This window comes from Coregonus lavaretus, assembly GCF_964263955.1.
Source record: "Coregonus lavaretus genome assembly, chromosome: 27".
Taxonomy (NCBI): domain Eukaryota; kingdom Metazoa; phylum Chordata; class Actinopteri; order Salmoniformes; family Salmonidae; genus Coregonus; species Coregonus lavaretus.
In genome coordinates, this window is record NC_140014.1 from 13,721,209 (window position 1) to 13,746,231 (window position 25,023).

General features: G+C 45.4%; 1 pseudogene across 1 annotated transcript in view; it reads left to right on the top strand.

The window, feature by feature from the left end:
- The window catches only part of LOC311102604 (estrogen-related receptor gamma-like), a 62,699-nt pseudogene that overhangs the window by 27,901 nt on the left and 9,775 nt on the right, over positions 1 to 25,023 (top strand). Inside the window, exon 4 of the transcript in view lies at positions 3,117 to 3,299. The product of the transcript in view is annotated as an estrogen-related receptor gamma-like (transcript). The remainder of the gene's footprint in view (positions 1 to 3,116; positions 3,300 to 25,023) is intronic.

Genomic DNA, 25,023 nt, shown 5'->3' on the forward strand with positions numbered 1-25,023 from the left:
CATACGGTAAGCTTTAGACACACACACATTCCTGACACACAGTCACACACACTCCCAACACACACACTCCCGACACACACACTCCTGACACAATAATATAATATATAACATAATAATAATAATAATAATAATAATAATAATAATAATAACATATGCCATTTAGCAGATGCTTTGATCCAAAGTGACTTACAGTCATGCGTGCATACACACACACACACACACACACTCCTGATACACACAGACACACATCTTTCTCCCTCTAAAACAGGTTCCCTCCCTGTTCACCAGACAGGTGGATAACGTCGCCCTCCCGCGCTCTATGTCTCTGACAGGAGGAGTTACCAGGGCAACTTAATATATGCTGATCATGCCTTAGGTTTGAGTGATTACAGACGCCCCTGTGCGGTGCTTCTGGAGAAGAGGTTGTGTGAAGTGGATCCACTCTGGTACTTCTGCTGTTTGTCACAACATGGCAGAGAGACCTTTTATGTACCCTTCTCACACTACTGAGCTGTACTGGTAAAGCATCCACTATAGCTGCTAGAAAGGATACTGTTTAGCCCAGCCGTCCACATTGATTATCCACACATAACAAAGGCTGGGGGGGTTGAAATGGGGTGCCATTGATTGTAATTAAGGAAACAATTAATAAGATTTAGCCACAGACTGATAGAGCTCTAGTCTAGCCCTCTCTCTCTCTCGCTCTCTCCCTGGAGTGAGGGGCTGCTCTGGTCGATATGCAAACAACCCCCACTCTCGATCTATCTCTTTTTATCTATCTATCTCTGACTATCTCTCTCTCTCTCTCTTGCCCTCTCTCTTCTCTACTGTATGTGTCTATATCTCTATTTTGTGCTTCCATCTCTCTCTTCCCTGTCTTTCTCTCTCCCCTCTCTCTTCCTCCTCTCTTCCCCTGTCTGTCTCCGAGCTCTCCCCCTCTCTCCATCTCGGTGGTATTTGGGTTCACTAGCTCATCATGGTCGTCTATCATCTGGCTGCATGATTAAGCAGCAGATTAATTTGAATACAGGAGTGAGACTGCCACTAATTGTCCGTAGCGAGCTCATCTGCAGATTTGATTCCATTGGAATTGTTTTTGTTTTATTTAACTTTCCCCACACACTCCCTATGCCTTCTTCTTCTTTGTGTGAAACAATGTCGCTGCCACGTCCTTGTCTATCCACCAACTAGGCTCACTCCTTTTCAATTCGCACTGCCCATTTACAGTGAGGGAAAAAAGTATTTGATCCCCTGCTGATTTTGTATGTTTGCCCACTGACAAAGGCATGATCAGTCTATAATTTTAATGGTAGGTTTATTTGAACAGTGAGAGACAGAATAACAACAAAAAAATCCAGAAAAACGCATGTCAAAAATGTTATAAATTGATTAGCATTTTAATGAGGGAAATAAGTATTTGACCCCTCTGCAAAACATGACTTAGTACTTGGTGGCAAAACCCTTGTTGGCAATCACAGAGGTCAAACGTTTCTTGTAGTTGGCCACCAGGTTTGCACACATCTCTGGAGGGATTTTGTTCCACTCCTCTTTGCAGATCTTCTCCAAGTCATTAAGGTTTCGAGGCTGACGTTTGGCAACTCGAACCTTCAGCTCCCTCCACAGATTTTCTATGGGATTAAGGTCTGGAGACTGGCTAGGCCACTCCAGGACCTTAATGTTCCTCTTCTTGAGCCACTCCTTTGTTGCCTTGGCCGTTTGTTTTGGGTCATTGTCATGCTGGAATACCCATCCACGACCCATTGTCAATGCCCTGGCTGAGGGAAGGAGGTTCTCACCCAAGATTTGACGGTACATGGCCCCGTCCATCGTCCCTTTAATGCGGTGAAGTTGTCCTGTCCGCTAAGCAGAAAAACACCCCCAAAGCATAATGTTTGCACCTCCATGTTTGACGGTGGGGATGGTGTTCTTGGGGTCATAGGCAGCATTCCTCCTTCTCCAAACACGGCGAGTTGAGTTGATGCCAAAGAGCTCGATTTTGGTCTCATCTGACCACAACACTTTCACCCAGTTCTCCTCTGAATTCAGATGTTCATTGGCAAACTTCAGACGGCCCTGTATATGTGCTTTCTTGAGCAGGGGGACCTTGCGGGCGCTGCAGGATTTCAGTCCTTCACGGCGTAGTGTGTTACCAATTGTTTTCTTGGTGACTATGGTCCCAGCTGCCTTGAGATCATTGACAAGATCCTCCCGAGTAGTTCTAGGCTGATTCTTCACCGTTCTCATGATCATTGCAACTCCACGAGGTGAGATCTTGCATGGAGCCCCAGGCCGAGGGATATTGACAGTCTTTTGTGTTTCTTCCATTTGCGAATAATCGCACCAACTGTTGTCACCTTCTCACCAAGCTGCTTGGCGATGGTCTTGTAGCCCATTCCAGCCTTGTGTAGGTCTACAATCTTGTCCCTGACATCCTTGGAGAGCTCTTTGGTCTTGGCCATGGTGGAGAGTTTGGAATCTGATTGATTGCTTCTGTGGACAGGTGTCTTTTATACAGGTAACAAGCTGAGATTAGGAGCACTCCCTTTAAGAGTGTGCTCCTAATCTCAGCTCGTTACCTGTATAAAAGACACCTGGGAGCCAGAAATTCTTCTGATTGAGAGGGGGTCAAATACTTATTTCCCTCATTAAAATGAAAATCAATATATAACATTTTTGACATGCGTTTTTCTGGATTTTTTTGTTGTTATTCTGTCTCTCACTGTTCAAATAAACCTACCATTAAAATTATAGACTGATGATTTCTTTGTCAGTGGGAAAACGTACAAAATCAGCAGGGGATCAAATACTTTTTTCCCTCACTGTATCTAGAATTCTCTGAGCATTGTATTTTGCTTTAGATTATCATTGAGGCTCCCTCACACTGGGCCCGTTGTAGAACCATCTAGAATCCTTATAGAATCATTTTGAAGACAAAAATGACAGTTGAAGAACTATTGTAGACTATGTGTAATGACAATGATCGTAACATCAACTCACACACGCATCCATTGCACCTCATGTACTGCACAACAGCATGATAATGATCTGAGTTTTCTCCATGTTGAGCGTGTGTTGATTTGACCCTGTCTCTCTGTTCTCTCTCGGTGGTCACCCAGTTCCCTTTGGCTGCCTTGCAGATAATAAGATCGTGTCCCACCTGCTGGTGGCCGAGCCTGAGAAGATCTACGCCATGCCTGACCCTACCGTCCCCGACAGTGACATCAAGGCCCTGACCACGCTGTGTGACCTAGCTGACCGAGAGCTGGTGGTCAACATCGGCTGGGCCAAACACATCCCAGGTACGGGCTTACACATACACACTAAGCACGTGTCTACACACACAGATTCAACATCGACTGGGCTGAGAACATCCCAGGTAGACCTACACATTGGTAAAACTCAATGACGCACACGCTTAGCCACATATATCCCCAGGTTCACAAAATGACACAGAACACCAACACAAAGACTGTCAACATCGTCTGTTCGGTCGGAGCTCATCCCAGGTAAGACTCTCGCCCTGACCCCTCACCTCACCTCAAATCCTATCACGACCCCTCTCATGACTACTGACCCCAGACGGCCTGAACTCCTGACCCCGTCTGATCACTTGTGACATAAACTCACCCGAACCACTGACCCCTAAACTGATACAACAAATGTTGAAACCCATCAATTTACATAAAAATACAGCAAACACGAAGAAACACGACATGGATTCCGACAGACTATCATTTGATCATTTGAGGGATTCATGTTTTGTTCTATTTTGTAGTGTTCCATCCTGCCTTCTATCCCTTTCCTCCCTCTATCACTCTGTTATCACTCTGTTATCACTCTGTTATCACTCTGCTATCACTCTGTTATCACTCTGGTTATCACTCTGTTATCACTCTGCTATCACTCTGTTATCACTCTGGTTATCACTCTGTTATCACTCTGCTATCACTCTGTTATCACTCTGGTTATCACTCTGTTATCACTCTGTTATCACTCTTCCATGTGTCAATCTCCTTAACAAAGCTCTTCTTTTACTGTTAATCTGAGCCGGAGCTGTGTGTGTGTGTGTGTGTGTGTGTGTGTGTGTGTGTGTGTGTGTGTGTGTGTGTGTGTGTGTGTGTGTGTGTGTGTGTGTGTGTGTGTGTGTGTGTGTGTGTGTGTGTGTGTGTGAGCACATAGCTAATCTGGGTTTGTGGGTTGTCTGGTTTTTGCTGTGAGAGGCTGTAGAGAGGCAAGGCAACTCTCAGATTAGCCTAGATTACAGAGAATGTGGTCAGATTAACACCACAAACTGGGAAGGAAGGAGGGATGGGGGAAACAGGGGCTGTCACTACAGTAGTTGAAAATGAACAGAAACTGGTACACACTTACACATAGATAGACAGATACGGTAGATATGCCAGTCCCTCCAGGATTCCGTATTATGTGAGAGCTTGTAAATTTGACCAATCATCTATCACTATTTCTGCATAAAACAGTCAAATCGTCCCAGTGTTATCGCATAGAACTGACCTATCACCGCAGTACAAAAAGAGGGCTTGCAATTTCAACCAATCTCCGTACATTTACTGCATAATATGGTTCAATCAAGCCACACGTAAAAAAAAAACGTTTTCCCTCATCAGCACATTTTCGCGCTGGACAAAACCATTGCATATTGCCATGCAAAATGTCAAAATTGCTTCAGCAAAATCAAGCATTTTTGCCAGCAAATATCACAACAAATCCCTGTGACATCCTGGAGAGACTGATATGCACAGTCACACACACACACACACACAAACACATGCACACACATATTATGACTGTGTGCTTATACACTAGTACCTCTGTCAGTACTCTATTCAGAGAATACACAGAGGATGGGGAGCTGTGACGATTGTGTGTATGTGTCTGTGTGTGTCTGAGCGAGTGGAGATAGCTCACCTCTCCTCCGTGTGCGCTGGGCGCGGAGCGATTGCTCGGCGGAGGATAGATGATGGCGTGATTAGACGGAGGAAGGCAATCCTGCCCCGATGGAGGAGGATGGAGCTCATCTGTGTGTGTGTGTGTGTGTGTCGAGGCAGGGGGTTGCCACCACATCATGATGAAAACCTCACTGCATCCATGGAGAAGTGATCTAATGCTATCTCACACACACACACGCAGGTACACACACACACACACACACACACACACACACACACACAACACCCCATTGAGGTGATCTAGCGTTCACACACAGCGGATAGGATTGTCGTTTCTCTCAGAGTGAAATATACCTCCTCCACATTCTCTATCAGCCACTTGCAAACAGTATATATACACACACACACACACACACACACACACACACACACACACACACACACACACACACACACACACACACACACACACACACACATAGAGCCCTACCCCACACCTTTCCATTCTTAACCCCCTCCCTTCCTCATGTCTAGTGTTGACTACCTCGCAAGCTTTTGTGTCTGGCTATTCTATGCTACAGTAATTGTTTTAATCAAATCAAATTGCCTCCTCTCCCGTAGAGAGAGAGAGAAAAAAAAAGAAAATGGAGAAAAGAGAGGGAGAGAGCTGAAACCAATTCATGGCTCATGATCCGGCCGCGCTGTCGCTAACAGTCGTAACAAACTGTCAGGCTTGTGCCACAGCTAATTTCGAGTCATTAGGTGTCTGCCGTACGGGCAACAATTTGTTACGCTGGTTAGGAGGCGCGCTGACACCTCAGAGCTCCAGAAGCTTAAGAGCCGGCGGAGGCGCGGAGAAGGCAAATTGTAAACTAATTTAAACATCACTCAGTATTACGGAGGCTGCCGCCGAGAGAGAGAGAGACGGATAACGAGGAGGCTGTGAGTGTGTGTGTGAGTGTGTGTGTGTATGTGAGTGTCGCTCGACGCACTTAAAGACACTCCGCTTCTCATCTCGCCAACCCCCGTGACATGCCGCTACACACACTCTCTAACCACTGGTTTCTGTTCTAACAGGATCAGGCTGGGTTTCTTTATGAGAGTGTGTGAGTATTTTTTATCTCATTTACATACTGATGCAAACATTTGATATGCTATTAGGAGCGCAAAATCACACACACACACACACACACACCAGTAAACATATGGGACTCTAGCATTCCACCAAATACAGGCTTTAAGAGAATGATATGAAGTCAAGATGCGAATTGCTTTCACTCTCTATAATGATTAGAGTGAGGAATCTCATTTAGGGGCTTACCTCATTCACACACACACTTTACTGACATATTAGGCTGCATTTCATGTGACTGTGTAGGGGGCTGGGTCTGTCTCACACTAGAATGGGGGAGGCAGGCGGAAAGCCAATATTTAAAAAGGACTGAAGAAGAAAAAAGAAAGACCATTCTAAATTACTTTTATCTGTCAATAGAATTAGGCTTTTTCCTCTCCCTTCCTCCACCTCTCTCGTTCTCTCTCTGTATGAGGTGAATAAAAAGAAAGAAAGTGTTCTGTCGTGCCAAGGCGACATGTCTTATCTGCTATACAAAGGCAGGCAGTGGTACTTGACTTGACGTGTTCAGGACATGAATGGACGTCGGGCCCAACACTGCCTTTTCACCACGACAGACCCTACCACCATTACCAAGCCTTTATGGACGGCCAAATTGCTGAGGCTTCTCCCATTCTGTGCCCCTATCTCGGAGACTCTTTCTTTCTTTCTTTCTTTCCCTTTCAATTTGGCTGGGCAGAGGATAAGCGCGTGCTAACACAATATGATTGAGCTGTAGAATGGAGGCCTGTCTGCTTTAATCTCTTTTATGTAGATACTGAGGCGCTCTCTGAGACTCTGACACAGTCCACTTCATTTCTGCTCTCCCCCCCCCCTCTCTATCCTTCCCCTGCTCTCTCTGCTGCTCTGTCTTTTTGATTCTCTCTGCCTCTCTCTCTCCCTCTCTCTGTCTGTCTGTCCTTCTGCCTGCCTCTCTCTCTGTCTGTCTGTCCTTCTGCCTGCCTCTCTCTCTGTCTGTCTGTCCTTCTGCCTGCCTGCCTTCCTCTCTCTCTGTCTCTCTGTCCTTCTCTCTGCCTCTCTCTCTGTCTGTCCTTCTCTCTGCCTCTCTCTCTGTCTGCCTGTCCTTCTGCCTGCCTCTCTCTCTGTCTGTCTGTCCTTCTGCCTGCCTCTCTCTCTCTCTGACTCTGTATTGTCTCTGTAATACCATATGAAAGAGTGGTGAGGGGAGGTGAGAGGGGGATGAGGAGAGAGGGAGTGAGAGAGGAATAAGGTGGAAGAAAGAGGTGAGAGGGGTGACAGAATGTGTGAGGGGGGTAAGAGAGAGGGGGAATCCCAGGCCTGGTATCAGAGCGGTGGTGGTGCGCGTGCGTGTGTATGTGTGTGTGTTAAGGTGATTATCATCTGGGTGGTTAGTGGTATTGTTGTGTTGTGAGGGATTAGAACATGGCTGTGAAACCTCGTTAAGTAAAGAGCTGCAGGTGCCTATTCTAGCACATCTCCACGAGCGTGCACGTGCGCGTGTGATTGAATTGTCACTCTGATTGGCTACCCATATCTACGGCTTAACCCACCCCCGCTCAATATGCATTAGAGCCAGGAACAAGCTCACAAAGCTACCTCCAGGCTACACACACACGTTAATTTCCTTTTTATATATTTGTTTGGGTATTTCTGCAAGTTGTTGGGTTGACGACATGTGTTAATCAGGTGATTGGAGGAGGTAAGGGGGAAATGGGGGGAGAGAACAGCAGGAGATGAGAGAAGGCAGAGGAACGGGTGAAACAGGGGGAGACAGTTGGAAGATAGAGAAGAGGTGCTTGGTTTATCTGAGGATGTTGTCCTTCCCTCATGAAGCCCTTCTGACCCTGTTCTAACCTCTCCCTTGTGTGTGCATTGTGCTAACAGGGCTCTACACACCCTAACTCCTTTTATCTATACCCCACTCAAACCCTAACCCCTCCTCTCCAAATTCCACCATAACCCTCCCGCCCGCCCGCCCACCCCTCCATAACCCCTAACCCCCTCTCCCTAACCCCACATCCCACTTCTAAGCCCTTGTATAACCTTTAACCCTATTCCCTCCCCCAAGTCTGCCTCTGTTAACCTCTCCCCTCCCTGCCCCTCCCCTTTCAACCCCACATCCCGTCTCTCCTTTCCCCTCTCCAACCAATCTGTAAATGAGTCAGTCAGTCAGCCAGTCAGCCAGTCAGCCAGTCAGCCAGTCAGCCAGTCAGCCAGACAGAGCCTGTGTCCTGCCACGAGGTAAATATTGATTAATAGAAGGCCTCAGCTCCTTTTAGCAAATCAAATGTTCTCTTTCAGCAGGGTTCCTCTCCTCTTTATCCAACGGGATAGCACCACTAAATTAACCCTGACATCCACAAACAGAGGTGTGTTTGTGTGTGTGTGTGTGTGTGTGTGTGTGTGTGTGTGTGTGTGTGTGTATGTGTTTTAGGGTAAGAGAGAGTACTGGATGTGTGTGAGTGTGTGTGAGAGACAGGGAGACAGATGTGTGTATAGGGTAGTGCTGATGTCAGTTCAGTGTCTCACCCGTGGCTGCTCAATAATGTCTGGTGATGTCATCAATCCGTAAATTCGTTGTTAGGCTGCACGTGAGGCTGGCAGTAAATTACTGGCTACATGAAACTGTGCCATCCCTCCCTAAACGGCCACTCCTGTCTGCAGTTCTCTTCTCCCCCCCATTTTTCTCTCTCTCTCTCTCTCTCTCTCTCTCTCTCTCTCTCCTCTCTCTCTCTCTCTCTCTCTCTCTACATTTACATTTACATTTACGTCATTTAGCAGACGCTCTTATCCAGAGCGACTCTCTCTCTCTCTCTCTCTCTCTCTCTCTCTCTCTCTCTCTCTCTCTCTCTCTCTCTCTCTTGGTACTCACACAGGCGCTAGTCAGAGTAGCATGCTAACGGTACCATGTTGTTATGGTACAGTCAACGCTAATCGGAAATAGCATGCTAACGCTAGCACAAGTCAGGGCTAGGATGCTTGTCCTCATTCTGTCCTGGCCAGTAGGTTCACTGTGACAACCACCACATGTTGTCCACCTCCTGCTTACCACTCACACACACACACCCACACATATATAAATGAATAACATGCTCATGTAGGCTGGTTTGATGGCTTTTACATGTGGCCAGCTACATGACTGCAACACATTTATAGGTGTCCTAACCTAGAGAGAGAGAGAGAGAGAGAGAGAGAGAGAGAGAGAGAGAGAGAGAGAGAGAGAGAGAGAGAGAGAGAGAGAGAGAGAGAGAGAGAGAGAGAGAGAGAGAGAGAGAGAGAGAGAGAGAGAGAGAGAGAGAGAGAGAGAGAGAGAGAGAGAGAAGAGTGGGATTGAAGGGGAGAGGGAGGGATAAGGGGACATATACTCCCAGAGCTCCCTGTCTCTTTTCTTCATGGCTACTGTACCAAAGATGCACTACAGCAAGCGACATGACACAGAGACAAGGTGACTTCTCACAAACACCCACACATGAAAGCACATAATGTTTGCACATTGGTTGACTTATTGCTATATTTTGGTTGGTAGATTTAGCCTTTGTATATTAATGAGTTACATATTGTTGTGTGATATTTGCTGGAGATATGGCCAGTGTTGTGTGTTAATTAAGTTGTGTGTGTGCTTGAGTGTGAATGTATGCGTGCGTGTGAACGGTGTGTGCATCAAATCAAATCAAATGTTATTTGTCACATGCGGCGAATACAACTGCTGTAGGCTTTACCGTGAAATGCTTACTTACGAGCCCTTCCCAACGATGCAGAGTTGAAAAATAATAATACAAATAAGACAGTAACACGAGGAATAAAATAAAATACACAATGATGGAATTACCAGTACCAGATCAATGATGGAGCTATATACAGGGAGTACCATCACCAGATCAATGTGCAGAGGTACAAATATTTAAGGCAGATACTGTATGTACATATGTACATGAAGGCATGTGTACATGAAGGCATGTGTGTGCATGTGTGTGCGTTTGTGTGCGCGTGGTTACAGTGTGTGTGTGTGTGTGTGTCATAGCACTGATGAGTATTTATCCGTTAACTCCCTGAGCTATCTCATTCCCTGTGCATTCCTTTGAGCTGTGCACTGCGTATCTTTGACCACTTTAATCTGGGCACAGTCGAAGATAACACATTTTGAGAATGACATGTTGTTTTCAAGTGTGCCGCGGTCGCCTCGCCAGCAAACAAACAGACAGTGTTTGCAGATGAATACAAATATTGATGAAATCAAATTATCAAAAGAATATTTGATATCAGGCCCCGGAATGTGGATTAAGTTTAGCATTCTTATTAGATGAAGCCTCGGGTGTTGTTGGTCCATGTCTCTCCTTCTCCTCTTCTCTTTCTTTCTCCTCCCCTGTCTTTCCTCTCTTTCTTCTGAAGTGACTGTCGTCTTCTCTTTTTTCATGTCCTCTAGCTTCATCTTGCCTCTTTCTCATCTCTTGACCTTCTCAGGATGTTACTGCTAGTGTCATGTCTCTCTTTTGACATCTCATATCTCACCAATCAGTATCAGAGGGTGTGTCTCTGCACAATGCGTCTATGGTCCTAGTCCTGTTAATGTCATCTAATAATAACTTCAGCTTCATATCTCACCAACTACTAGAGGAGAGCAGGTTCCCCACTGAAGAAGCTGACAGAACTACCAAAATTATTTGCATTATTTAATACATATCAATAATATACTCAGTGGACAGTTTATTAGGTACATGTTCACGAAAATGGTTCACTCCTACCGGCTGGTCTCCTGGGCTTTTCACGCACGACAGTGTCTAGGGTTTACTGAGAATGGTGCGACAAACAAAAAACATCCAGTCAGTGGCAGTCCTGTGGGCGAAAACAGCTCGTTGATGAGATGTGGAAGGATAATGGCAAAAATTGTGCAAGCTAACAGGCTGGCCACAAACAGACAAATAACGGAGCAGTACAACAGTGGTATGCAGAACGGCATCTTGGAACGCACAACTCGTCAGTCCTTGTCACGGATGGGCTATTGCGGCAGACGACCACACCAGGTTCCACTCCTATCGGCTAAAAACAAGAAGAAGCAGCTCCAGCGATCAACAACACTGGACAATTGAAGAGTGGAAAAACATCGCCTGGTCTGATAACTCCCAGTTTCAGGTGTCAACGGTACAGGCTGGTGTCAACGGTACAGGCTGGGGGTGGTGGGAATGTTTTCCTGGCACATGTTAGGTCCCTTGATACCAAATGAGCAACGTTCAATCCCTTGAAGAATTCAGGCTGTTCTGGAGGCAAAGGGGGGTCCGACCCGGTACTAGATGGGTGTATACAGTTGAAGTCGGAAGTTTACATACACCTTAGCCAAATACATTTCAACTCAGTTTTTCACAATTCCTGACATTTAATCCGAGTAAGAATTCCCTGTTTTAGGTCAGTTAGGATCACCACTTTAATTTAAGAATGTGAAATGTCAGAATAATAGTAGAGAGAATTATTTATTTAAGCTTTTATTTCTTTCATCACATTCCCAGTGGGTCAGACGTTTACATAAACTCAATTAGTATTTGGTAGCATTGCCTTTAAAATTGTTTAACTTGGGTCAAACGTTTCGGGTAGCCTTCCACAAGCTTCCCACAATAAGTTGGGTGGATTTTGGCCCATTCCTCCTGACAGAGCTGGTGTAACTGAGTCAGGTTTGTAGGCCTCCTTGCTCGCATACACTTTTTCAGTCCGGCCCACACATTTTCTATAGGATTGAGGTCAGGACTTTGTGATGGCCACTCCAATACCTTGACTTTGTTGTCCTTAAGCCATTTGCCACAACTTTGGAAGTATGCTTGGGGTCATTGTCCATTTGGAAGACCCATTTGCGACCAAGCTTTAACTTCCTGACTGATGTCTTGAGATGTTGCTTCAATATATCCACATAATTTTCCTTCCTCATGATGCCATCTATTTTGTGAAGTGCACCAGTCCCTCCTGCAGCAAAGCACCCCCACAGCATGATGCTGCCACCCCCGTGCTTCACGGATGGGATGGTGTTCTTCGGCTTGCAAGCATCCCCCTTTTTTCCTCCAAACATAAAGATGGTCATTATGGCCAAACAGTTCTATTTTTGTTTCATCAGACCAGAGGACATTTCTCCAAAAAGTATGATCTTTGTCCCCATGTGCAGTTGCAAACTGTACTCTGGCATTTTTATGGCAGTTTTGGAGCAGTGGATTCTTCCTTGCTGAGCGGCCTTTCAGGTTATGTCAATATAGGACTCGTTTTACTGTGGATATAGATACTTTTGTACCTGTTTCCTCCAGCATCTTCACAAGGTCCTTTGCTGTTGTTCTGGGATTGATTTGCACTTTTCGCACCAAAGTACGTTCATCTCTAGGAGACAGAACGCGTCTCCTTCCTGAGCGGTATGACGGCTGCGTGGTCCTATGGTGTTTATACTTGCGTACTGTTGTTTGTACAGATGAACGTGGTAGCATTTGGAAATTGCTCCCAAGGACGAACCAGACTTGTGGAGGTCTACAATTTCTTTTCTGAGGTCTTGGCTGATTTCTTTTGATTTTCCCATGATGTCAAGCAAAGAGGCACCGAGTTTGAAGGTAGGCCTTGAAATACATCCACAGGTACACCTCCAATTGACTCAAATGATGTCAATTAGCCTATCAGAAGCTTCTAAAGCCATGACATCATTTTCTGGAATATTCCAAGCTGTTTAAAGGCACAGTCAATTTAGTGTATGTAAACTTCTGACCCACTGGAATTGTGATACAGTGAATTATAAGTGAAATAATCTGTCTGTAAACAATTGTCAGAAAAAGTACTTGTGTCATGCACAAAGTAGATGTCCTAACCGACTTGCCAAAACTATAGTTTGTTAACAAGAAATTTGTGGAGTGGTTGAAAAACTAGTTTTAATGACTCCAACCAAAGTGTATGTAAACTTCCGACTTTATTTCCGACCAACTGTATATACGATTTCAAATAAGGAAATCAGTCAATTGAAATAAATTCATTAGGCCCTAATCAATAGATTTCACATGACTGGGAATACAGATATGCATCTCTTGGTCACACATACCTTTAAAAAAAGGTAGGGGTGTGGATCAGAAAACCAGTCAGTATATGTTGTGACCCCCATTTGCCTCATGCAGTGCGACACATCTCCTTCGCATAGAGTTGATCACTCTGTTGATTGTGGCCTGTGGAATGTTGTCCCACTCCTCTTCAATTGCTGGATATTGTAGGGAACTGGAACATGCTGTCGTACACGTCGATCCAGAGTATTCGAAACATGCTCAATGGGTGACATATCTGGTGAGTATGCAGGCCATGGAAGAACATTTTCAGCTTCCAGGAATTGTGTACAGATCTTTGCGACATGGGGCCGTGCATTATCATGCTGAAACATGAGATGATGGCTGCGGATGAATGGCACGACAATTGGCCTCAGGATCTCGTCAAGGTATCTCTGTGCATTCAAATTGCCAACGATAAAATGTAATTGTGTTCATTGTCCGTAGCTTATGCTGCACATACCCCACCTCTACCAATAAACGCAACATGTAAAGTGTTGGTCCCATGTTAAGAGTTTATAAAGGGGAGTTACTGTTTTCAATGAATGTAAAAAAAGCTTTTTGGCAAAAATGGAGGTGTTCTCCCAACAGCGAAGAATATAACAGTTGACTTGATTTCATGCTGTTTTCTTTTAACCTAGTGTGATACAGATACGAGTATCAGACATTGGGATTGTAATGTGCGGCAGGTAGCTTAGTGGTTAAGAGTGTTGTGCCAGTAACCAAAAGGTTGCTGGTTCTAATCCCAGAGCAGACTAGGTGAAAAATCTGTCGATGTGCCCTTGAGCAAGGCACTTAACCCTAATTGATCCTGTAAGTCGCTCTGGATAAGAGCGTCTGCTAAATGACTAAAATGTGGGGGTGTTTTGTGGTTGGCACCAGAGAGAGGAGCCATCTTGTTCCAATAGAGCTGTGTTTGTCTAGTCATACTCCTCACCCATTTCCCTACTGTATAGAACATCCACATTGTCCACTATGAACACACATAAACCCACACAGTGAAGGCACATTTTGACTATGTACTCACACACACATAAACCCACACAGTGAAGGCACATTTTGACTATGTACTCACACACATAAACCCACAGAGTGAAGGCACATTTTGACTGTGGACTCACACACACACACACACACAAACAATGTGAAGGCACATTTGGCATGTTAACTCTCTGCCTGTTCCACCACCTGTGTTTATTGTGTCATCACAGCGCCGCTGGCGTCTCCAAGACGATGTGTCCGTGACGACACACATCCATGTTGTCTCGCTCTATAAAGGACACATTTGTTTAGTAAAGTTGAGAGCAGTCAGACACACACACACACACACACAATTTGTTTATGTACCTCATCAGGTCACACCTCAGAGCTGACACACACCCTATGCCATAGATTAGAATGACCTGACACTTGACACACACATCTTTCTCCTGCAGATGTGTGCAACATGTCGCCCCCCCCCCCACACACACACACAAACACCTGTCACCTGTCTGTGTGCGTCTGCATCAGGCTTAGCCTATGACAGCGAGGACCCGGCTGACAGAAATAGTGAGAGGGCTGCCCTGTGTGAGTGCCCGTTTACAAAAACAAGGCATTATCCCTCATTTCTTCTCTCTTATTAGTTTGATTACATTTGCAAATCAAATCAATCCATCAGACAGCGCAGGGCGGCATCAATGCAATCTGACGGCCCCTAGTAATCTCCATCTAATAATATGCAAATGTTTCACATCGGTAAGTAACCAATGAATCAATGGTGTGTCTGCGCCAATCATTAAATATCAGAATGAACCGTCCATTTTTACTATTTTCAATTTGCTGACATGCTGCTGGAGCATAAAGATAGATGGTTGTAATTACACACAAACCAAACTTCATTTTAACTCATCTTCCCCTCACACACCCGCCCCGAGACACACACACACACATACGCATACATCAGATGTACTGTGAGGTGGAACAGGCTTGTCATCGCATCACATTATTTCTGCCAGTTCATGCAAAGTTCACAGACAAGCATGAAATGGCCATCGTCTCTCTCTCTTCCCCTCCATCCACCCTCCCTCCCCTCCTCCCTCTCTCCAAAATAATAGTTCAGAGGGGGGCATCCTTTCCATCAGGGAACAAGCAGGCAGGGAAATGGGATTGGAGCGAAGCTGTCGGCTGGCTGTGACGAGTTATAGCCCTCACACTCGAAACAGCCTAACCAGGGATCTCCTGGTTGTGTGTGTGTGTGTGTGTGTGTGTGTGTGTGTGTGTGTGTGTGTGTGTGTGTGTGTGTGTGTCCTGTCCTGTCCTGGTTAATAATGATGTAAATGATTATGGATGCGGTCGGGGACAGAGAGAGGCGTCTGGTGAACCTCAGTGTGTTGCTTATGAATAAAATGATTGGACATATTTTAGCTCCAGCCCAGGCTGCGCTCCGGCCCTCATACACTCAGGTGACTAGCCGCCTAGCACGATTTAACTCTTGTTAGGGACAACAGACATCAGGGTGTTCTGTTTATATACTGAAGCTAATGTGTTGTATCTAATTATAAACTGGGTGGTTCGAGCCCTGAATGCTGATTGGCTGACAGCCGTGGTATATCAGACCATATACCACGGGTATGACCCCAAAATTTTTTACTGCCCTAATTACGTTGGTAACCAGTTTATAATAGCAATAAGGCACCTTGGGGGTTTGTGGTATATTGCCAATATACCACGACTAAGGGCTGTTTCCAGGCACTCCGCGTTGCGTCGTGGCTAAGAACAGCCTTTAACCGTGGTATATTGGCCATATACCACACCCCCTCGGCAATTATTGCTTAATTATACAATGTCCCTGCTATGGCTAACTTTCCTATACTGCTTTTATGGTTCAAATGTTTGAATAGATATTTATTATCAATCATTTGCAGTTTGTGTGGGCATGCGTGCGTGTGAGCTTGTGTGTGCCACTGTCAAACCTCGTTAGTGTACAGGTCCCATTTACCCCAGCACAGAGCAATGAGAAGAGCCCCTCTGTGTTTGATATTAGTGACAAATACAGGACAATGTGTGTGTGTGAATAGGGGTTGAAAGCTATCAGGTCTGTTTCTATTATTATGGTAATACTGACAGATGTCCATTGTTATCCTACAGCGCCATGGCTCTCTCTCTCTCTCTGTGTAGCTCATCTCTCTCCAGTGGTTTCAACAGAGAGGTTTTAGAACTCAGTGTAGTTAATCTTCCTATAATTATAGAAGATGGCTTGTAACACACACACACACACACACACACTCCATCCCATACCTCTACCTCCACTCCTCAATGGTCAGACACATAGTCCCTCGCTTTTTTTACTCCTTCTTTCAAATTACTCCAGTGTGTCCATCCAAAATATCCTTTCTCCTCTCTCGCTCCCTCTCTCCTTTTGTGTGCTCCTACAGCAGCATGGCTCCTTTGAGCTTCTCCAGTGTGGGATATTGCCACTACCTTTCCTAGCAGATCGTTTCCCTCCTCTTCCCCCCATCAGCATATTCCTTTCATACTCCTCTCTCGTTCCCTTCATCCCCCACTTCCTGTGTAGCGGAGAGGGATGGTCTCGTTCAGACAGTGGGCTTCTGTAGCTCTGTAAGGCAGAGCCCAGAACTCTCCTTGGTTGCACAAGAACAAACAGACAGCTCTCCCCGGATGCTACTGGTTTGATCACGATGTAGGCCTACACACACACAAGGACACACACACACACTCTCTATATACAAACAGCCACCCATTTCTGTTCCTGATGCTGGTTTGATGTATATTGTGCCTGTGCATGTGTGTGTGAGAGATTGAGGCAGCTGTAAAGTGGCCATGTGTCATTGTATAGGAAAGCCAGCTTCCACCTGCCTCAATTACTGCTTGTTTGTGTTACCCTGTGATCTGCATCCATCTAGAGATGGTTCACTGGGCACAGACACACACACACAGAGAAGAGAGACACATCTATCGTTCTCAATTATTGAGCTTCAGATTCACACTGCACAGACACACAGACAGACAGCCCACGCTAGCCATTGCAGTAGCGTTTATGTCCAGGGTTCTATTTAATCTTGATCTGTTTCATCTGTGGGCAGCTAGCTGGATTGCAGCTGGCTGGATGGCTGGCAGGCTGGGTTATTGTTTGGGCTTGACAAATCCGTGTGTGAGTACTCCATCAAGGGTGTGTGTGTGTATGTGTGTGCGTTTGTGTGTGTGCATGTGTGCATGCATCCCTGTGTGTGTTCCTTTATGACGTGTGTGTGTGCTCCATCAAGCTCGCTGTGTGTGTTCACCAAGCCATTGGCCAGGCCTGATGATGACATACGATCTCTCAGCCTCGGTAATGGCTGTAAAATGTAATAATTACACGTCCTTTATTGCCATGCATAATGACCCTGAAGCAGTATGGAACAATTAATTAAGATTTTCAGCCGTAGCTTTTTCAGAAATTAAAAGGTGCTCATGGCAGTGGAATGGGGGTAATGTCTTGTCTTGAAAGCATTAAGGCCTGCTAGAAGAGAGGGGCTATCTCTCCATCTCTTTATCTCTCCCTCTCTCTTCCTCCTCTCTCTCTCCACCCCCTTCTGTCTCTCTCCATCCCCTCTGTCTCTCTCCATCCCCTCTGTCTCTCTCCATCCCCTCTGTCTCTCTTCATCCACTCTGTCTCTCTCCATCCCCTTCTGTCTCTCTCCATCCCCTCTGTTTCTCTCTCTCTTTCTGTCTCATTTTCTCTCTGCTTTCTCTGTCTCCCTTCCTCCCTCTACCATTCTGTGTGTCTCTCTCTTCTGTGTGTGTCTCTACCATTCTGTGTGTCTCTCTCTTCTGTGTTTGTCTCTCTCTTCTGTGTGTGTGTCTCTCTTCTGTGTGTGTCTCTCTCTTCTGTGTGTCTCTCTCTTCTGTGTGTGTCTCTGTTCTGTGTGTGTCTCTCTCTTCTGTGTTTGTCGTGGCTGATCATATTTGAGTTCTAATCCCTAAATATGAAATTAATCCGGACGGGCCATCTATTCTCATATTGAAGAGATCAGGGATTTAATTTCTTATACAAACATACACATATATAATCTGCAATGGTTCTGTAGGGTTTTAGATGGTTTGTGTGTGTGGTGTGTGTGTGTGTGTGTGTGTTATTATTATGGCTGCAGTCAGAGAGACAGAATATTGTGGGAGGATCATGTTCTTAAAGGATAACCATGATAGCGATCGATAGGCTGTCGGATCACAGTTAATTGATCTGTAAGGGAAAATGATTTAATCCCTGTGAATATATGGCTCTTGGACACACACACAGTCATAAAACCTAAGCCCTTAGCACCTGTCTGCCTGCTAGACATGTAAGCTTCCCTCTCCTGTCCTCATTTTTGGGGGACAGGTTCATGGGGACAGGAGTCCTGTTGTGGTGTGTGTGTTTGTGTGTATGTGTGCGTGTGTGTGTTTGGGGTTGGGGGTGGAGAGAACGTGTTGAGATCAAAGATGTGTGTGTGTGTATGTGTATGAACAGTGGGGAAAAAAAGTATTTAGTCAGCCAACAATTGTGCAAGTTCTCCCACTTAAAAAGATGAGAGAGGCCTGTAATTTTCATCATAGGTACACGTCAACTATGACAGACAAATTGAGATTTTTTTTCTCCAGAAAATCACATTGTAGGATTTTTAATGAATTTATTTGCAAATTATGGTGGAAAATAAGTATTTGGTCACCTACAAACAAGCAAGATTTCTGGCTCTCACAGACCTGTAACTTCTTCTTTAAGAGGCTCCCCTGTCCTCCACTCGTTACCTGTATTAATGGCACCTGTTTGAACTTGTTATCAGTATAAAAGACACCTGTCCACAACCTCAAACAGTCACACTCCAAACTCCACTATGGCCAAGACCAAAGAGCTGTCAAAAGAACCAGAAACAAAATTGTAGACCTGCACCAGGCTGGGAAGACTGAATCTGCAATAGGTAAGCAGCTTGGTTTGAAGAAATCAACTGTGGGAGCAATTATTATGAAATGGAAGACATACAAGACCACTGATAATCTCCCTCGATCTGGGGCTCCACGCAAGATCTCACCCCGTGGGGTCAAAATGATCACAAGAACGGTGAGCAAAAATCCCAGAACCACACGGGGGGACCTAGTGAATGACCTGCAGAGAGCTGGGACCAAAGTAACAAAGCCTACCATCAGTAACACACTACGCCGCCAGGGACTCAAATCCTGCAGTGCGAGACGTGTCCCCCTGCTTAAGCCAGTACATGTCCAGCCCCATCTGAAGTTTGCTAGAGTGCATTTGGATGATCCAGAAGAGGATTGGGAGAATGTCATATTGTCAGATGAAACCAAAATATAACTTTTTGGTAAAAACTCAACTTGTCGTGTTTGGAGGACAAAAATACTGAGTTGCATCCAAAGAACACCATACCTACTGTGAAGCATGGGGGTGGAAACATCATGCTTTGGGGCTGTATTTCTGCAAAGGGACCAGGACAACTGATCCGTGTAAAGGAAAGAATGAATGGGGCCATGTATCGTGAGATTTTGAGTGAAAACCTCCTTCCATCAGCAAGGGCATTGAAGATGAAACGTGGCTGGGTCTTTCAGCATGACAATGATCCCAAACACACCGCCCGGGCAACGAAGGAGTGGCTTCGTAAGAAGCATTTCAAGGTCCTGGAGTGGCCTAGCCAGTCTCCAGATCTCAACCCCATAGAAAATCTTTGGAGGGAGTTGAAAGTCCGTGTTGCCCAGCGACAGCCCCAAAACATCACTGCTCTAGAGGAGATCTGCATGGAGGAATGGGCCAAAATACCAGCAACAGTGTGTGAAAACCTTGTGAAGACTTTACAGAAAACGTTTGACCTGTGTCATTGCCAACAAAGGGTATATAACAAAGTATTGAGAAACTTTTGTTATTGACCAAATACTTATTTTCCACCATAATTTGCAAATAAATTCATTAATAATCCTACAATGTGATTTTCTGGATATTTTTTTCTCATTTTGTCTGTCATAGTTGACGTGTACCTATGATGAAAATTACAGGCCTCTCTCATATTTTTAAGTGGGAGAACTTGCACAATTGGTGGCTGACTAAATACTTTTTTTCCCCACTGTATGTGTGTGTGTGTGTGTGTGTGTACACATCATTATTCCCCCAACAGAAATCTCACCACACAGGGTCAGTCCTGCTGACATCAACACTAAATAGACAGGAGGTAGGAGAGAGGGAAGGAGGGAGGGATAGAAGCAGAGAGAATAAATGTAGAAGACAGGGCTGTTTCCTTGGGTTTGATCTGTAGAATAAATGTCCTTCTTTAGAACACACGATAGCACACATCAGTTAGTCTATCTGACTCTATCGGCTCTTTATCACACACTTACACATACACACCATGCACACATACACACCATGCACACATACACACCATGCACACCTACACACCATGCACACATACATGAGCATACTAACCCACAAGCAGCCTAGTGTAACCTTGTCTTTCTCTCTCTCTCTCTCTCTCTCTCTCTCTCTCTCTCTCTCTCTCTCTCTCTCTCTCTCTCTCTCTCTCTCTCTCTCTCTCTCTCTCTCTCTCTCTCTCTCTCTCTCTCTCTCTCTCTCTCTCTCGCATTCACTCTCTCTCTCTCTCTCTCTCGCATTCACTCTCTCGCTCTCTCTCTTTCTCTCTCTCTCTCTCGCTTTCTCTCTCTTTCTCTCTCTCTCTCTCGCTCTCTCTCTCTCTCTCTCTCTCTCTCTCTCTCTCTCTCTCTCTCTCTCTCTCTCTCTCTCTCTCTCTCTCTCGCTCTCCCTCTGTCTCTCTCTCTCTCGCTCTCTGTCTCTCTCTCTCTCTCTCTCTCTCTCTCTCGCTCTCCCTCTGTCTCTCTCTCTCTCGCTCTCCCTCTGTCTCTCTCTGTCTCTCTCTCTCTCTTCTACTGTCACTCTATCAAGGATGACAAAGACTCTCAGGGAGTGAGAGTGGGTAATTAAAATGTAAATATTGATATTTTATTATTTGAAACGGCTCCTTGGAAACCATCTTAATGTCTCTCCATCTGGCGTCTCCACGGAGACAGAGGGCTTTACTGTTACCGGGGGACCTCGACGACCAGCCCAGACCCTGGCAACCTGCCTCTGTAACGCAGCTATAAACCGGCGCCCGTCTTCAAGGACCATTCTGGGTCTAATTCAGAGTTAAAGTAGAGTGGTAGCAAAGAAAACACACACAAACACACTCCTACAAACACCTAGACAAGCACACACATACAGTACACACATATTCAGACACACAGACATACACACACACGCACGTCACACGGGAATGTTTAGCATTAATCTGCAGTGCAGATCGTCTGTAATGTATGCAATTAGGAGGGGGTGAGATTAGTAATTAGCAGCACTGTTAGAACGAAGCAGCTCTCTGTCTGTCTGTCTGTCTGATTAGAAGAGGCTGCAGCAACCCACCTCCCTCAGGCTAGAGGAGAGAGGGAGAGGGGGAGAGAGGGAGAGAGGGAGGGGGCGTGAGAGAGGAGGAGGGGGAGAGAGAGAGAAGAAGAAATGTAATCGTGTAGAAAATAAATACACTCCATATTAAACACGCCAGTACTCTTGCTACTGTATATCTGGATAAATATGTATATTCTCAGTCAGACCTTTTTGAGGGAGTTATATTTTCAAATTGAAATCAGCTCATTCCCAAGTCATACATGTGTTACATTAATTATTTTCTCATGTTTTAGAAAAAATAACAACATTATGATCATATCAACTTTTGTTGTGTATTCCACAACAATAGAGCTACCTCCTTTCAGTAACTGACCCCAGTCTCTCTCTCTCACTGATGACAGAATGGACCCCTGTGTGTGTTTAGGCCATCCCCGAGGAGTGCCTGTCTTAATGTTTATTCACAAGGGATCAGAGGTTAGGATAGGATGGCCCTAGACACTGCCTGATCTAAGGTCAGTTTGGTGTATTCCTCCTAATGGTTCAAGCTTGGGGGGAGGAAACCTGATCCTAGATCTGTGTTTAGGAGGTTCTTTGTTGTGAGGTGGGATCTGACGGGAGGATATTTGCTCAGCTGACACACACACACACGCACACGCACACGCACATGTACATGTACACACACAGCTGTCCTTAAAAAGCCCAACCAGCCATGCTGGTGTTAATGTGTGTCTCTCCATCTCCATCTCTCTCTCCATCTCTATCTCCCTCTCTATCTCCCTCTCTCTCCATCTCTATCTCCCTCTCTATCTCCCTCTCTCTCCATTTCTCTCTCCATCTCTATCTCCCTCTCTCTCCATCTCTCTCTCCATCTTTATCTCCATCTCTCTCTCTCATCTCTCTCTCTCCATCTCTCTCTCCATCTCTATCTCCCTCTCTCTCCATCTCTATCTCCCTCTCTCTCCATTTCTCTCTCCATCTCTATCTCCCTCTCTCTCCATCTCTCTCTCCATCTTTATCTCCATCTCTCTCTCTCCATCTCTCTCTCTCCATCTCTATCTCCCTCTCTCTCCATCTCTCGCTCCATCTTTATCTTCAACTCTCTCTCCATCTCTCTCTCCATCTCTCTCTCCATCTCTCTCTATCTCCCTCTCTCTCCATCTCTCGCTCCATCTTTATCTCCAACTCTCTCTCCATCTCTCTCTCCATCTCTATCTATCTCTCTCTCATCTCTATCTATTTCTCTCCATCTCTCTCTCCCTCTCTCTCCGTCTTTATCTCCATCTCCCTCTCCATCTCTTTCTCCATCTCTCTCCATCTCTCTCTCCATCTCCCTCTCCATCTCTCAGTCTCCCTCTTGTCCATTCCTTTCTCAGCCTCTCTCTCCTGTATCTATCCCATATATGGACTACTAGAGCCGTTGTGTGTGTGTGTGTGTGTGTGTGTGTGTGTGTGTGTGTGTGTGTGTGTGTGTGTGTGTGTGTGTGTGTATGTGTGTGTGCATGAGTGAGTATTTGTTGCAGATAAAAAGAGAAAGTGATAAAAGCAGAGGTCCAAGACGCCTTTACTGATCCTATTCACTAGAGAGGAGTCAGGCAGGGCCTGAAAGACTGTTTGAAGAGACACTCAATACACACACACACACACACACACACGTCCCCATACATATTGTAGCAGACACATACAATCCAAGGGGCTAGTCTTCAGGGTAGCGGAGGAGAGCAGTAAGTCAGGAGTCACTAGAGGGGATGAATGGGACTGTAAGACAGTCTGGTTGTGTAGTATAGTAGACTCCCTAGCAGGGCTGGGGTCAATTCCATTTCAATTCCAGTCAATTTTGGAAGTACACTGAAATTCTAATTCTAATTTTCGTCAATACTTTTCAATAAGGAACATTTCAATTGGAATTTGACTGGAAATAAAATGGAATTGACCCCAACCCTGCTCCCTAGGTCAGTAAGTGTTACATGGGTCAGTTTGGTTGGCCGACTTGGCCTGGCTTTGTTTACCCATCATGCCCTCTGGCATGATTTCTGTGGCCCACAATGCCTCTCTGGCTCAGTGACTCCAGATAATAAACAGCCAGGGGATTAATATTTGTTTAATCAGAGGAGAATTCATTACTTACTGAAAGACTACTCCTCCTTCAAACCTGCCAAAGCTGAATATATGATCAATGCTTCATTTTCTTCTTCTTCTTTTTTGTTTTCTTCTTCTTCTTCTTCTTCTTCTTCTTCTTCTTCTTCTTCTTCTTCTTCTTCTTCTTCTTCTTCTTCTTCTTCTTCTTCTTCTTCTTCTTCTTCTTCTTCTTCTTCTTCTTCTTCTTCTTCTTCTTCTTCTTCTTCTTCTATAGTTTGTTTCATTGTAGATAATTATCAGATATGTAATAATTGATTTTTCCATATCATTACTTCTTATTTAAAATCCCTCAGTGAAAACCATAAACAAGCTATCCTCTATTAATTCCAGTAAATGAGCTGTAGCTGGTTCTCAGTGACGTCTGTTGTCTCTGTTTCCTCATCACTTTCCCCCACGCTTTGTAATTGGGTCAGGCACGGTGTGTGTGTGGGCGTGCGTGTGTGTGTGAGCGTGTGCGGCGTGTGTGCGTGCGTGTGAGCCACAGGGAGTGCTGTCCTGCCGTGGCCTAGCCAGTCACAGGGGGTGTGTGTGTAGTTGGGCTGGAGTCTGTCCGTATGGTACAGCAGGAGAACTAGCAGTGTGAGAGAAGACTGAAGTCACATATCACCACAGGCCACTCTCTAGACACACACGCACACACACACACACACACACACACACACACACACACACACACACACAAAGAAACACAGGTCTGTGGCGTATCTGAAACTGTTGGATTCCTCACGCGTCTGTATGCAATCTCAGTCTCAGCGGGCATTAACCCAGCTACAGCGTGAACTGATTGTGTCAGTCTGTACTAGTCTTCTCTGTTACGACAGCCAAGCAGTTGATGACTTATTAGTGTTAGGTTGTGTTGCCTTGTCTTGACAGAGTGTGAAACTCACCAGCGTGGTACTAAATCAAACTGGATCAGGAGTAGAGAGTCTGTAACTACTCCTCGCTCCTGTCACATTATCAACGTTCACACACACCCGCACGCTTGAGCATCATTACTCTGCAACCATGAGGAAACACATTGAGCTGGTGTGTATGGTTGGTAAAGACTGGTGAGTGGATGGTGTGTGTGTGTGAATGTATACGTGTGTGTGTGTTTGTGTGTGTGTGTGTGGGTGTGTGTGACTGTGTGTGTGACTGTAAACATGTGTGTGTGTGTGCGTGAGTGCGTGTGTGTGTGTTTGTATTTGTGTGTGAATGTAAACAGTGTGTGTGTGTGTTTGTGTGTTTGTGTGTGTGTGTGACTGTAAACGTGTGTGTGTGCGTGCTTGCGTGCGTGCGTGTGTGTGTTTGTGTGTGTGTGACTGTAAACATGTGTGTGTGTGCGTGCGTGTGTGTGTGTGTCTGTATGTGTGTGTGTATACAGGCTGTTCAGCTGTCTGGGGTGTAAACGTGCAGTCAGGACTGATTTGGCAGACATGCAGGCTG